General features: G+C 40.7%; 1 protein-coding gene and 1 non-coding gene across 2 annotated transcripts in view; one reads left to right on the forward strand and one right to left on the reverse strand.

The window, feature by feature from the left end:
* LOC116706702 (cholesterol 24-hydroxylase) overlaps nt 1-16,500 on the forward strand; it is a 136,259-nt gene that overhangs the window by 10,762 nt on the left and 108,997 nt on the right. The window lies entirely within an intron of this gene.
* Nucleotides 11,775-11,845, reverse strand: trnat-ugu (transfer RNA threonine (anticodon UGU)). The gene has a single exon. It is a non-coding gene; the product is annotated as a tRNA-Thr (tRNA).

Here is a 16,500-nt window from a genome sequence, read left to right on the forward strand (position 1 = left end):
CTGGAGGCCTTGTCCTGGTGGAGGTTATATTCCACATGAAAGATAACAATAACAAACAGAGGCAGAGAAAGATATTGTAATTATTATTCTGCTGTCTCAGCGCATTTTTAAAACTACAGCTGAGTGTAACCACTCCTCTTCTTAGGTGATGTCATACAACTGTTTTTCGAAGGGCCCTTTTTTTTCCCTTTTCGACGTGGAGACTGGCACAGAAGCCATTTGGGACATGGTTACGTTTTTTTCTAATTTAGAAGTTTTCTATAACAACCTTTCATATGCTTAAGGGATCAAAACCCATTAACTGTATACTGTTCCGTCCAATTTTAAAAAGCATACTCAATCCAAATCATCACGGTTCTTGATTAAACCCAAAATATGCTAACTTAGCTATTGTCTCGTAATTGTTGTTTAGTAGATGTGCCAAATTGTAATATGTATGTGTATTATGGGTCGGACTATATGTTTTTATTTAATTGTGTTATGGCACTTGACCCTATACAGTGTCATAGCAACCAATATGGCAAGGGGGGATACGGTTATTAAAAAGAAATTATGATATAAAGAGGCGTTGTTTACTTTATAGGCTGTGTTTGTGTTATTACATATGAGTCACATGACAGCGAGTCACAACACAAAGATGCGATCCATAAACTCCCGGGATATCATTCAAAACTTAAGTTTTGTTTAAAAAAGTAATAAAATATTTTAAATTTGACTAAAGAGACAATTTTTGTTTGCATTGTATCACATCATTTCTGAGACATAATTGTACAGCAACATTTGGAATTGTTACAGCTCGAACTCAGGTCAGTGTATACATGTAGTTTGTAGGTATATGACGGTGTACCCCATTGACAAGGGAATGTAAAACTGGCTTGCTCAATACTGGTATGAAATTTCATGTGGTATTGGTGCTGACTTCCAACAGATGTGGACAGCTGTGAGAAGTGGTCAAAATGTAAGAGTGAGTTCCTAGAGGTACTCCACAGGTCATGTGTCTGAGCTGCCCAGCTGCCCCGCTCCTACCCCCTCGAAGGGGTTGGGTACACTGTAGGTCAGTGTCTACGATGAGAAGCATGGCGGCAGGTCCGTTGGCCGTACCACCCCGAACGCCAGCGGCCAAGCACGCCGACATCTACAAGCGTCAAGCGCGTGCTGCATGTACGCTCAACACTTTTCAGCGATTCCTCCACTCTTGCAGCGCAGCATTGTTGTTATGGTGAGAGGTCCGTCGGCTGATCACAGGGGGAAAGTGTGCAGGCCAGCGAACCTGGCATCAGACAGAGGTCTCACCCTGAGCTGCACTTTAAGGTGGATGTGCTGCCTTGGATCTGTGCAAGGGAGCTGGAGTCGTCCATGCGGTGGCGGCCACCAAATATGGACTGAGCTGCCAGAAAACCCCCATGAAGAGGGTTCATGAACGAACTGGAAGAGGCAAGGGGTATGAGGGACCACAGCCAAACTATTACTTCGCGAGAGTCAGAAGGGCCCAATCCTAATTTGAGAGGAGAATGCCTACTTTAAGTCATGACATATTACATTAAACCATGCATCATACATTATTAAGTTGAGGAATTGCAAATTTACACAACGCACATTTGTGGTTGGGAGATTTGGGGGCATAAGGTATGAGAGGAGTGTGGCTGTTAAGTTAGGATTTGGCACAGTGTCCTGATGTCAGGCTCAACTGAACGATACAAGAATGGAAAAAATAAAATGCAGTGTTCTCCTATCGCTTGCCAACCTGTTCACATCTGGCGTACATTGAGCTCTCTCTCTTTATATTGTTACACTCTCCGGGTGGGGTAAGCTGATGTCTAATACTGGCTTTTTGACAGTGTCCTGGAGCATTGTGATTGACAATAGAAAAAAATGGTAAGCATCCTGGTTATGCTTCTTGTAGGTTTTCCATTAGGAATGTATGACATGTGGATGGTTATTTGAGAAACAAACACATGCATGGAAGAGGCAACAGATCCCAACGATGCTGCAACAATTAATATCCTTCAGGTTTTTACAAGGTTTAAGGGGAACAAGACAACGGACACGGTAACCCAAAAGTGCCACATTTATTCACAGTAATGTGGATTCCAGCCAAACGTTTGGGACACTAAAATTAGTAGATTAGTGGGTTGGAAGAATTTGGGATCTCAACCAGAGAGGTTAGCTAAAAGGAGTAAAATTCTGCGTCACTATTGAGAGTTGCTAGTGAGATGAATGGATAGTAAATTAAGCAGCAAACAGCACATTTGATTTCAAATGTTTTTGTCACACAGGAGTTTATCACATTTTCAAAGCCATGAAGATATATGTGATCTGGGTGCCAAAGAGTTAAACATCAGACTGTTGGTGCCGTGTAAATCCAGCCTCCTAAGTCTCTACGGTGCAAAATAGGAAAAATGAAGTTGTTTCAGTGAGTAGGATTGGGATGCTCATAGATCTCTACAATGTTTCAGGGGGACTTACGGACCATGATTAACAAATGTGTTCATTTACCTCGACAGCAGAGCACCTTTGGAACTAGCACAAAGTGTATTGGCCTAAGGATTATTGGAAGTTTTGAGGTCTAACCAGATTGTAACTGATGACAGATCATGTTTTTTTGTGCATTTCAGAGGCCGTGGGGAGACCCTTATAAGTGATAAACTGTTGATGCATGTGTGTAGTAGAAAGTGTCATTGCTGCTTAGGGCTTAGGGTCTTTGGTTTATGTACAGACTTGATTGCATAGAAAGGCCATTCCTACTCAAACAAACATCCTGAGAAGTCATGTAGTTGGAGCCCTTACCCTGGCTTACACTTAAAGGCAACATGGAAGTGGTCACCATTGGGAGATACTTAGGTAAGTGCAAAGGATTGGAAAACCCGGATGTAGGTCATGTTAAATTTACATTTAAAACCTTGTGACTCCGGAATTGCTCTTTCTATCCAGTCAATTCTATGATGTTCGCTCCAAACCTTTTTTCAGGAATTCGTGCTTCCAGAGTGTAAAAGCAAACGCATTTACATTTTGGAATCACCAATTTTAAAGGAAGGCACTTTTAAGATATATCAAAATGTACTCATGTTTGCCATTGTGGGTGATAGTGTTTCATTGTTGAAGGGAAACTCGCCAGCAATGCGCATGTTTTCTATGATAGTGCATATATAAGTGTTCGTTGAGGAAAGCAGGATATTTTTTGTGATTTCGAATCTAGTATTACATTTACGGTGTTGTACAGTATTTATTTGTCTGTTTGATTTTTTTTTAAAGTTTCTGAATATTTGAAATGTCTCATACTCATGGTGCACCTAATCTGAGAAATGAAGGCAACCCGTTACAAAGGGAAACCATTGCTCATACACTTCATACAGCAACATCAAGTCTGTGCTTCATTCTACTTTGTACTGCAGTGCTCTATCAATATGTTGTTGCAATTATGCTGAAGAAAAATATATAAGACCTTGCATTCTCATCTGACTTTTAATGTGTCGTTCTTTTCCCCAATTTAGATACTGTGCAGGGGAGCCAAGCATTGCATGGTGTACTCTCCGCAAAATTCCTTAAAACTCAACTGAGTATTTCTACTCGTTATTGAGACATACCAAACTTTCCATACCGTTCCTCTGCAACAGCAGGTACAGTCAGCAAGCATTCCTCTAAAGTGCAAACATGTCACTTCCTTCTTTGCAGAAACCGGCCTAAATATTAAGACAGCCAATAGGAGATAATGTACTAAACCTAGTGTGACAGACCATTAGGCTTCACCTTCAAATAGAAATAAAACATACATTCTTAAACTTCCTTCTCCCAGATATTAGCAAGAAAAATCACATGTGTTATTAGGCTGCAATGAGTTGTTGTCATCAGCGCTTACACCTTCGCAATGAATCGACACTTTTGTTCTATAAAATGGGAAATAGTGAAATATCACATTTTCCAACTGCCCATTTATCCAACATACAGTCCAAACCAATAACATGGCATTTTGGGAATAAGCTTATTTGCATCTTGCTGAGAGATGTAAAGATTAATAAACACTCTATGTCGTTTGGTACATATGAAATACAGCCAACAACCAGTTAGTTAGCTTAGCACAAAGACCGGAACCGTGGAAACAGCCCCTCGGTCCATCCAAAGGGAACAAAATTGGCCTGCCAGCTCCTCTAAAGTCCTAATTAACATTTTAATGTTAAACACAATATTTCTTGGCCAGAAGAGTAACTCTCACCAATCAGCTTTAGCTGTTTGTTTAGCTGTTTCCAGTCTTGTGCTAAGCTAAGCTAACCACCTGTAAGGCAAAGCGTGGTATCAACTTCTCATCTAACTCCCAACAAGACAGGAAATCCCATATCCCCCAAAATGTCAAATCCCTTGTAAAGTTCTTTAACAGTCAATCCAGAGTCGACCCTTAAAGGAAGTTCCCTGTTTTCAGTGATGAGTCCACACAGAGGTCTGGTGGAAGCTGTGGGGCTCAAGTTTAATATCTGCTAAATACCATTGTGGTTTGTGTGTTGTGTCTGCCTTGATGCGAATTAGTGCGTAGCATGGGCTCTAATTATTCCTCTACGTCCTTTTCCGCATTCAACAAGATCCTGAACACAGCGACGACAGGATTCAATTAGCTGTCATGCATGAGATCTACTGCTAGCACTGTGAGCAGCGAGCCCAGTTGCCGTTCCCTACGGTCACTCAGTTTTATCGCCTGTGTTCTCAACCAACGTTTGTTTTCTGCATTTTTCTGTCAGAATTCTGAACAACAAACCACAGCCTTTTTTTTCTTTTTTTCTTTTTAAACCATACTGCTTCAGGAGTACAAATTGTGTGTCTGGTGATTCACAAGAGGGACACATTTTTCGTGATGATGATTTTCGCTGTGGTGGGGACTAAAGTTTAAGTCCAAGCAAGAGTAAGAGAGAAGCGGGTGTGGCTTGCAAAATCCTTTAAACCGTGTTCCAGAAAGACCAGCTGGATGTCACAATGACACAGAAGGTTCCACAAACCAGATGAAAACAGTCCTATAATCCATAGATGAACCTCTGAAGCCCCGTGCAGCCTCACTAACAGCCATACCTGTCATCCGTCCCCATTGTGGGTCTAGGTTGATCTATTCTTTCCTCAGTTGTCTGGCTTCTTACTCTTTCCAGAGGATTAATAGCATTGAGATTACAGTTCAAAGGTTGTGGGTAATGCAAATCCATAGGCTTAGGCAATCCAATCTCCATTTAGACACTTTAATTGCTGTAGGTCATGGTGTCATACCTCACTTGCTGGGGAAAAACCTGCTTTGCATTCAGCAGTAGAACATAGGTCAAAGTGGAAACAACAATTAGACAAAGGATTTACTAATCTAATGTGCAAACTAGCATCCATCCATCCATCCATCTATCCATCCATCACCATCCATCCATCCGTGTGGTGAGTATCCACTTGGAAAGCCAAGGAGCTTGGTAGGGTCTACTACGGTCCTTCAGTGACTCCTAAGTGGACTACAGAGGAGTGGTGAGTGGCGGGAAGCCAGACACATGTGTGACACATTGCTGCCGAATAAACAAATAAATAACCGCAGATGTGTGGTCAGATGAGAAAGCAGAGAGAGAGAGAGAGAGAGAGAGAGGAGAGCAGAGAGAGAGAGAAAAGATGAGTAGTTTGAGAAACTTAAAAGAGAGGGAGGTTTCAAAACTCCGTGGCAGAAAAAGATGTTATCTGAAATATTGACTGGAGCAAGGTTTCCGGGCGGATGCATTTAAAGCGGGTGAATAAATCTCCAGTTTCTGGAGGGCATGTGTGTCATGTCACCGAGGGAGTGCACTGTGGTTACACAGAAGCCCATTCAGCCCATTGCATTTCAATTTAGCGGGATATGTTCACGCACAAAATGTGAAAACTGGATTAACCATACCATCTAAGAAATTCTGAAGGCACGCTCCCCCGTGCACTTCACATTTCAGCCTGGTGAGCGTGCACGTTGATGGTGATTCATCGGTTTAGTTTATAGCGCTGGTGGCCAGCCGGCGCCAGCGCTCGGCGGTTGCAGATCTGTTTATTTTGTAGGCTGGCAGGAACATGAGAATTTCCTCTGGGTGTAATGTGGCTGAACAGCATGCCTTCAAGTCCCCCCCCCCAACCCCAACCCCAACCCTCCCCTACCCCCACACACTTCCTCTTTCAGATCACTTGGTCTGAGGGTAACCCCAGACCCCCAACATACACTCCCCAGAGACTGACAAGGGTCACTGAGCCATTATGGACACACACGTCTTGCATTGAAGGAACAAACCCATGCGCTGTGTGCCAACAAACCCCACACACACACACTTCTTCACGCTGCTCCGCCTACATGACTTATTAGAATGCCAGTGGATCTAGGGATTTAGGATTATTATCTGGAGTTGACGTATCCATCCTGACACAGAGGAAGGCCTTGTTCTGACATGGTCAACAAGACTAATCTCAAGTGGAGTCCCCACTCATAAAAAGGCAGAATAGCCAGAGTGGATGGAATTTAGTTTTGTAAGTGTAGGCCGAACCACCGCGAACTTGATCTCTGTTGTCATTTTCGCCGTAACTGTGACTTTTAAAGATCTATAGTTAAACAGGCGGTCAAGCTATCTGATGTTTCTGCGTTTTCAGTTAATGAATGAGACGAGAGTTATCCAGTTCCCCTGTTACTTTGTCGGCTATGTATGGGCAGCGCCAGGAATTTACTGGACAAATCAACTTTTGACCTGAAGGGCTATAGAAAGAGTATCATCAAGAGAGTAGTAGATTTCTCCTCCAGGGACCATGAATGTCTGTCCAAATTGACCTCCTGTTGTCCTGGGTCAATTTGACCCATTTTAAAACATCAGAAAATTGGGTTTCTTTCAACAAAATGTCCAAAACAATGACATGGATGGTTTCCATACAACGCTCTAAATAAATCAGACATAAATCAGTGTCAATACTCTGACTGAATGTGTGCGTTTTATTCAATGTTATGGCATTTGGACAAAAAAAAAAAAAAAAGTTGAAAAGTGCAAAATGACAAAAAAGCTTAAAAATCATAAAAAAAAAAAAACTGTTCCAAAAAAAAAACTTTGACCCAAAAAAACAAAGTGACACGTCAACAGGAAGACAACACAAGGGTTAAGGCAATCCGTCCAATGGGTGTTGAGATATTTTATAAGCCTGGAGCAAGTGGGACTGAGACTGTACATTATGGCTTTCACTTCGCTTACAGCTGTTTCTAGTAAGGAACAATATATTCTTGGTAATGGAGTGTCAAAAATGTCTTCTTCTCTTCTGCCCGAGTACAGGCAAGTGTTTTATCAAGCAAGAACAATCTCCAGCCCATAAACCCAAAACTGACATCAATACCCCAGAGGAGTCGGAATAACTGACCTTCTTGGATGAACCAACCTTCTTACAAACTCGTGTTTGTTTACTCACCGTCAGTGGCGGTCTAATTCTCTTTCTCTTCTCTCTCTCTCTCGCTCCCTGCTCTCTTGATAATATAATCAAAAGGAGTAAGCCAACACAATACCTTTGGACGTGAGAGGGGCCTGCAGACCAGTTGGACTGAGGCGGCAGACAGGCAGCCATAACAACATCAAACGGCCTCCGCCTCCAGCACTTAGACCGAGCCAAGACCCGACCAAAAACACGATGCTCCTTCTTTTAAGATAAGAATGCAGACAAGCTGGGAGATTAGTGCGAACCCTATGTACAGGTATGAAGTGGCCGCAGTGGTACAGGTGGATGGATGGTAGCCAACACTTGAGAAGAGAAAAGTGGTACTTTGGTCAGAGAGGATTCTGGGATCCTTGGATAGAGTTTTTTTTAAATGTGCAGGCATGTTTGGACATTAGAAAACCGAAATAGTATTTAGTGTTCTTGTGAGTTTACAGTTCAGTGCTGCAAGAAAGACAACACAGGGACATGAGAATAAAGGGGATTAACCTGTGTTTTCTGCCCGTCAACCATGAAAAACACCCATTTTGGTTCAACATTTTTATCACTTTTTCTGACTTTTTGTCACTTTTTACAGTTTTCAGCGCTTATTTTGACAGCCCACTTTTTGTGACACACATTTTTTTATTTTTTTACTGATTAAACCAGGTCCCAATTTGACCTACGGACAACATGAGGGTTGAGAAACTGACATGGAGCACCCCCCTGTCCCATGGATATACACAGGCTTCAGTGAACACTGGACCCATAGACTGTATGTATTATTATATCAACGGTCTGTGACCGACCTCAGACTTCTCTTTATTAACCTTTTGGATGACTTGAAATTCCAGCAGCAGCTTACAAAAAGGTTTAAAAATGCAGTATAGAGAAAAAACAGTGCAAAAATAACATAAAAATAGTATAACAATAAAACCTTTGGCTGTAAAAAAGCCTTTACCCTAAATTATCAGTTAAGAGCAGTTAGAGTGTCCGATATGTATGAGAGTAGATTATTAATTACTTATGCACACAACCTCATTCAAGATAACAAAACTTCATATTTGAGTGATTACTTTTGTCACATTTCCAAAAAAAAATGGAAGCACATTTATTAGAGGTTAGGAAGTTATTTCATCAGCGCTTACCTTACGCATATAGTATTTTGTTCTAGAAAATGGGAATGAGTGAAATATCACATTTTCCAACAATCAGTCCAAACCATAAAATAATTCAGTTTTCCATCATACCTTTATATTTTGCTTCAACCCCCCCCCACCCAACCCCAAAGTAACCGACTAAAGACTATCAAAAGTGTTGCCCAATTACTAATCAGTGAATCACCCAAATTTTTTGCTTTTTTGTCATAAGTCGATCTGCAGACGCCAACATGAACACAAACTTCTGATTTGTCGTAGAAATCCGGTTTCTTACTGCGTCAGCCCCGTCCTGGCCTTTAAAATTGGACTGAGTAATGCACTACATGCATTTTCACCCAGAAGGTGATGCCGGTATTCTGTGACTCTGAAATAACAGCCGTGTAAAAATAGTCCATAGTGTGTGTGATATCACCACTGTCGGGTGAGAGGAAGCGCCGATGAGTGTGTGTCATTACTGTAGCTTTCATGTCAGCCTAAAGAAGGTGAGGGGATGAGTGTGAGAGGACATGTGACGCTTGTTTGGGGTTACCTGTAAAGTGACAGCAGTACAGAGGCTTGCATAACTACACACCAGGCAAAGTTGATATAAAAGAGGAATAAAAAAAACATCTTTTGGAAATTGATCTTAGCCTTAATTCAAAAATTAGAAAAATCCAACCTTCTAAGGACACCAATTTTCTTAGAATGAGTAATGTATTGTTCAGAAAAAAATATCTTCATTAAAATACAGGGGGAATAAGTATACACCCCCCATGTAAATTCCCATAGAGAAGGCAGATTTATTATTAAGGCCATTATCATGGTCAGGATACTCTGCATTCTGATAAGTCCCCCCCCCCCACCATCATCACACATACTTCACCATACAGATATAGGCATGGGGAACTTCCCATAAGTCATCTCCAACGCTAAATCAAACCATCTTTAATCTATTAGCTAACTGAAATAAAACATGCCAATCTCTAGTGGTGAAGGCTATGTGATGATGGGGGTGGATTTACCTTAATTCCAAGCCAAGGAACTTATCACGGATGGCATAGTATCTGATCCATGGAAATAACTGGCCTTTAATAATAAAATCTGCCTGTCTCTAGGGAATTAACATAGGGGGGTGTATACTTATGCCCCCTGTATTTAAGAGACAAATTATTTATTTATGTACATTATTCAATCACAAGAATGAGAAACGTTCACAAAGGTTAGTCCTAGATTTTTTGAATTAAGGCATAGGACAATTTCCAAAAGATGTTTTTTTATTCCTCTTTTAATCAACTTTAACATGGGTGGTAAGGTTGTTCTAGCCACATGCATTGATCCACACAAGAAGTGTATTCACATAGCTATAATCAGTCATAATAATATTTTTTTACATATGGATGACTGTATTTTCTTCTACAAAAGGGAGGCTAACGTGCCAGGGAAGAAAAGGGGGGAATGCATCAGAATGCAATAATTTAGGCTGTTTTTTTAACAATACACAGCTGATTCGAAATGGATCTTGGCTTTCGTGCGTGCTTTGTCACAGCTTTTAGCCCCTTTCAGCAATGCAGAGTGTGTTTACCCTTGATGTGTGTTCATATATTTACACGAGCAAACATAAGGCACATTTTGATTCACAATGTCCCCTGCATCACTTAGCCTGTCACTGTGTATGCATCTCTCTATAATTAAGCCTAGTGGGATTCAGTGTTGACGCAAAACAATTATTGCAGTGCGCCCGGTAGACGAGTGTAATTGTATAAACCGAGGGGGGGGGGGGGGGGGTTCTGATGTGTGGAAGGGCATCTATCTACGGTTCTATGCCTCGATTGGCAATACTTGTCCTATTTTCAGTCTGGAGGAATTCACTGTCCTCCGTGCTGAAAGTGATTGGTGACGGATGAACTCTGAGGTGCAAAAGCAGTACAATTTGGTTAAAAGTTTTGAAGTCGTGAAAACTTCTAAACCCACTGACAAAACTTAAACTCGACACCCACGTTTTCTAAACTGAAAGGTGCATTCCACATACCTCTGCTTAATTAAGGAGGAGATAGTGCAGAGAAGTTCTGAGGAAGACCTTCATGATAGGATAACATCCTACCACACTTAAGCGTGTGTTGCTCCTGTGTCCAAAGATTAACACTTACTTTTTTTTTTCCATTTGACATTACTATTTTTTTAAATTCACTATACCACCTACTACCACAGTTTTACACATACTTGTTGGAGTCAGTGTCAACACCCTCAAAGTATAGAATCATACCTAATATTTGAGTTACTAAGCGAAATTGTGAATATTTGAACTAATAGTTAAGATAGAGGAACGTAGTTGAGTGGATGAGTTTGGTCACGATTGCTGGTTGAGGAACCATTTCAATTTACACCCGAAATTCAATGAAAGTGATCTATTGTATTTGCAAGCACGTTGCATGGAATCCATCTTTTTTTTGTGTAATTGGTTTTAAAAGAAGCCAAATTTCTGTATAGACATTATTAAATGGTCAATGAACCTGAGGATAACAGGAGGTTAATTGACAAAACAGCCACTTTAAAATAGATGGGAAGAAGGCAGCTTTTGGTGCCCAATTTCTTAAGACACTATCAATAACTCAATAACTATATCAGTGCTAATGTGTCTTTACTAAAACTGAGTGTTCTAATGATGGCTCTGTGTCTATAGGACTTTGATAAAGCTGAAATACACAGACTGTAGGTCCATTCCGATGCATTTTAACAAAGGTGTTAATTTGACTGTGGGCATAAACATTAAACTCTTCTTTGTTTCTCTGGTTATCAGTATAAACAGTTTCATATCAAAAATAGCTTTTAGTGTTTGGCATGTAGCAGCATTTGCATGTCCGTCCACCGATAGAGACTGATATGATACCGACATAACTTCCTGGTGAGGTGAGTAGGCTACTTACAAGCTCGTGCACATGACTGATTTGCTACGACATGTTGGTGTAAAGGTAGGGTTAAAGCTAACTAATTAATAAGCCAACTTAGCTGTTATCAAGCTAATGAGCCAATAGTCAAACCTGAACGGCTAACGTTACAGTTGGTGTAAGACTATTCACCTATCAGAAATCATTGCACGTTAGTAATAAAAAAAAAATGTTTTTTTAGTAGCAGTTTATCAATAACGCTACAGGACGTCCACGGTTTAACAGAAATTCCAGGTTAAGGCACAAAAGATCTTGCGTTTTGAAATGAAATGACCCAGGCAGGCCCGCAGCGAGGATCGAACTCGCGACCCCTGGTTACAGACCAGTGCTCTACCACTGAGCTATGGAGCCCGAACTTGCAATGATATGAGTACAGAATAATTTAATGTGTGAAAGGTGATTCGGCAGTCATTATGACGCAGTTGTCACAGCCTGACAGACAGGACTTGGACTAGCTTTCTAGCGTTCACCACGTGCTGACAGTCTATTGAGCTTGATGTTACCAAAATGTCTTTCTATGTCATTTTGAGCTGGACTCTTTGTTTCTGCTCTTTCTGATATTCATATCGTCTATTGGTTATTGCTTATATGTAAACACATTCATATGAAATATGAACCACATACCTGGGCCACCGAGAGACAAGTAAGTCACGTCAAATTCATGGTTTGTCGTTAAGTTTGTCTAGCGCTAACTTTATTTGTTTCTTGTCACCTAGCGAGCATAGCTAAATTATTGAGTTTTTCACATTACCTGGCAAATTTTTCTTTTTTCGTCCACAGTTGCTCTTCGGACATTCAACCTTTTTAAGTGAAATGAGTAAAGGCGACAAACATTCACGACACGTTTCTGGAATGGTAAGCACAATATGTTCATGCATTTAAGACAGAAGTAGCCTATGTGAATATTAAATACTAAATGGAAAAATTTCAACTTAGAACAAACGCCGTAGTTCCCATGTTACGTACCAGATATAAACAAGTTGCAGCAAGTCTAAAACTTGACCAGGCACATGGCTGCCAGGTGTTCTGTTCTATTCCGGAGTTAGCAGTCAGAATAATCTATGTTTGTTCTATGAGTGTACGTTGAAACTGATTGATGCGTTGGTTTCAGTTTTTCTGCAATGCGCGTTCTATATTCTGCTGAAAGACGGATGTAGTGTAAACCACAGTGCTTAACCCGGGTGCTTAATAGTTACCTGTAATGATAATGTATGACAATGTCATTACAGGCAGAGACTATGGGCCTGTCTGCAGAAAAACGTTCTGCATTACGTTGCAGTCCTGTGACTGCCCAGAAGCGAACCAGTAAACACAGTACCTTATAGAGTTATATAACCACCAGTTGCATAAGTATTGACAATCAAAACATGAAGTTTAAAGTGTGCATCATGAAATGCCACTAATTTTTTCTATTGTCCTTTCGGGTAGCATATATCAAAATTCAAAACACCTTGTCAAATTTTTTTATTTAACAGCCAAACAAAAGTGCAACAACATCGGTCCAGATGATACAGAAAGTACACTACACACAGGAACGGCATTTTCCACAATCCTCAAAGTTTTACTCCAAACAAAGAAGAAATACAGGAAGGAGCGAGCACCACAAAAACACAACAGTAAGAAACGATGTCTGCAGCTAAAACACCTTGTCCTCATATCTCTTGTCATGGCTCTGTTTCAGGAGATCCTGATGTCCCCAAGTACCGAAAGATAGATTCTACAACAGACACTTCAGCCTGTTTGGTCAAAGGTAATTTGTCAGATCAGATTAGTTATACTACATATTTTTCATACAACAAGTGTAATCCTATACTGTGAACATGTAAAATTTGAGAACTGACAACAAACTTGTGTTTGTGTATGTGTATTATACAGCCCTTTGTGTTGGTTCCCTTACTGTTTGGGTATGCGAATCATTTATAAACTTATATAGCTATTTTGAATGTTGCTGTTCTTTTCAAGGTTCCTAGGTGATGCCTGGAACAGCAACAGATCAGGAGAAGTGGTATAAACAGCGGCGCATCATGGACCCGCGCTTCAGCCTTGTGAGTTTATTTAATAATCACAAAGATGGGAATCCACTATTTGCTCATCCTTCATTTAATCCCGGTGTTTGCATCATTGTAGATCGGTTTAGATTGTGGGTATCTTTTGCTCTTGTTTCTTTGGAGAACATTGTCCAACTATATAATATAATATAATAATGTGTGTGGTGTCCGCTAGTCCACTTTCTAAACTACTCATTTCCAGGTATTTGAGAGGTCTAACCGGCATCTTCACACGAAGAGGGAGTAGAAACTGCTGACTACTCTTACAGATGTCGCTGATAACAGACAGATGCCAGCAGCTCACCTCATGAACTCTTTTACCCTGATGTTATTGCTAAGGTATTGTGCTATAGCTGTTTCACGTCTTCACAGCAGTAATGATCCAAAACGTTTCCTTGTATGTGACAAAAGCACCAGTTTGACAAAAGTTTATATAAAAAGTATATATATATAAAAGGTATAATGAAGTTGTAACTAGCTTATTTTCCTCATAACTCTCAGGTGCATTTGGAGTGGATTTAGACGCAGAAGGATACATCGCTTTTCCCTAACGCCATTGAGACATGTCTGAAAGGGATGATCTACATACCAGGGATCTTCTTTGAGGTATTGACTTCAAATTTGTAAGGTTTGTGCGGGGTGATGATTATATACCGATCCTAAATCTTGCGTTTCCAGTACAAGCCTGAAGAACCGACCATTCGTAAGAAAGTGGGGAAGCTTGCCCTGCTGCGCACAACTGGAGCTAAGTGGATTAAGGACCGAAAGACTGCCATGCAAAACGGCGACGACGTCCCCAGGACATCCTCACACAGATCCTCAAATCACTGGCACAGGTTGGTCCCTAACGTGTGATTAGATAAGAAGAATTGGAAAGATTATTTGTGGCCGTTTCAGTTGTGCGTAAAACTCCACGCTGTCGCTACGGTGTCGTGCTCCTACTACGTTGTGACCCTTTCGGAGTTCTGTGTCGGGGTTGATGAAGTGTTTCTTGCACTTTCACCGCAAGAAACTGCCGGGGGGGGGGGAGGGGGGGGGGGGGGGGGGGCGGTGTGGTTTCCGGAGGGTTAATTGCAAGACTTTGTGTATACTGGGGCTTTTGGTGCTGTGTGCGTCGATGGTGTGTGGGGAGGGGTGATAGATGATGGAGAAAGAGAGAGTGACAGCAATTGTCTTTGGAGCAGTTGTGACCTAGAGTATAGTGAGAGAAAAATAGTGTCCCCCTGTATATGAAGTCGTGATATGAGATAGATATTGTTTAGATTTTGGATATCGGTAATATCGATTTGGCATAAGTGTTGTTGTACCCTGCTTTTAAATACTGCATTACAGTAAGAGTGTCATTTTATGAACTTACCAGAACTGTTGTAACTTTCTATATTTACCTTCTTAGTCCTTATATCCCATTACTGCCTGATATTTATCAAAATTCATTGTGTTAATTTTGTGGAAGCACCAGTACTCATCATACACAATATTGTTGCGGATCGATTATCGAGATATTTGTCAAATATATTGTGATATTTGATTTTTCTCTAGACAGGACAGGCGAGTTAATATGCATATGTTACATTAGGTTCAACTTTCCGTCCAACATGGATTTAATGTTACAATAATGATAAGATAACTAAAATATTGGTTACGTTGAATTTCTTTTCTTGTTATTCCAGGAACCTGACTAAAGAAGACGAAGAGTTGATGTTGGACAATTTTGTGACATTTTTCATTGCGGGTGAGTCTGTGTCGTCTCTGCTTTGATGTGTGAAATGATCCAAACAGAAGCTTGAAGCTGGGCTTCATAGTGAGGCTACAAAACTGTTAAGGGACACTTTCAGTAAAACATATTTCCCTATTACCTAGAATGTCAGCTACCACCAGTTTTAGGTGTGGAATTCTGAACAACATGGGAATTATTAAAAATTCTTTTGCAATTAAGACATAGTTATTCACAAAAAATCCATGCTTTTAATATGGTGTATTAGATCATCACCACCACTATATTTAAGTCCTACTTTTTATTGGTTTTTGAGAAACTGTTCCTTTAAGCTGACTTTGGGGTTTTGAAGGTAAGTTCTAACATTTTAGGGCAAGAAACAACTGCTAATCAACTGGCTTTCTGCATACAGGAACTCGGAGACATCCTATGACATTCTGGAGAAGTAAGAAGCAAAAATGAAATGTTATACTTCACCGCTTTGAATATTGGTGTTTCTTCAGTTGGGTTTTTATTTCTCAGAGTGAAGAAGGAGGTGGATGACGTTGTTGGGATGAAACAGGGATCAGTATGATGATCTGGGGCAACGGTCTACCTCTCACAGGTACGTGGGAGTAGGATGAAGATTGTTTAGCCTCTTCAGGAGGGAAGCATGTTGTGAATACTGGACTCTCAAGTTAGTCTATATGATAAGTGTTTCTTGATTTCAATTAGAAATGGCTCAATCTACAGAGACACACTAAACAGAGATTGTTCCGCTCTCTAATGCTACTAATTTTACGAATACATTTTATCTTTTATGTAATTACTAAAGATCCCACTGTACCTCCTCCCAGGTGCTGAAAGAGACTTGAGGATGTGACTCGACAGCTCCAGGCACATCTCGTGATCTACCCAAAGACATTGTCATTGATGGCACCACGTACGGAGAGTTCATGTTTGGAGTTACCTCTGTGTCAGAACCCAAAAAGGTTTAAATTAGTTTTTTATTGTTATTTATGTACAAAAGCACAATGGCACCTATCACTTAACAACTGGTCACTGTTTGACAGGTGAGGTTGAGGAGACAGTAGCCGCTTTCCAACCGAAGGGATTTTTGCAGTTCAAAGAACATAACGTTCCTACCAGTTCCTACCAGTTCTTACCAGTTTCGATGGCCAGTGCGAATGCAAATGACAAAACCGGATTTTGGGGGAGAGTAGTTAGTAGAACTGTTTAGAAGTGGACTGTTCCTATAACTACGT

This window comes from Etheostoma spectabile, chromosome 18 (assembly GCF_008692095.1).
Source record: "Etheostoma spectabile isolate EspeVRDwgs_2016 chromosome 18, UIUC_Espe_1.0, whole genome shotgun sequence".
NCBI lineage: Eukaryota > Metazoa > Chordata > Actinopteri > Perciformes > Percidae > Etheostoma > Etheostoma spectabile.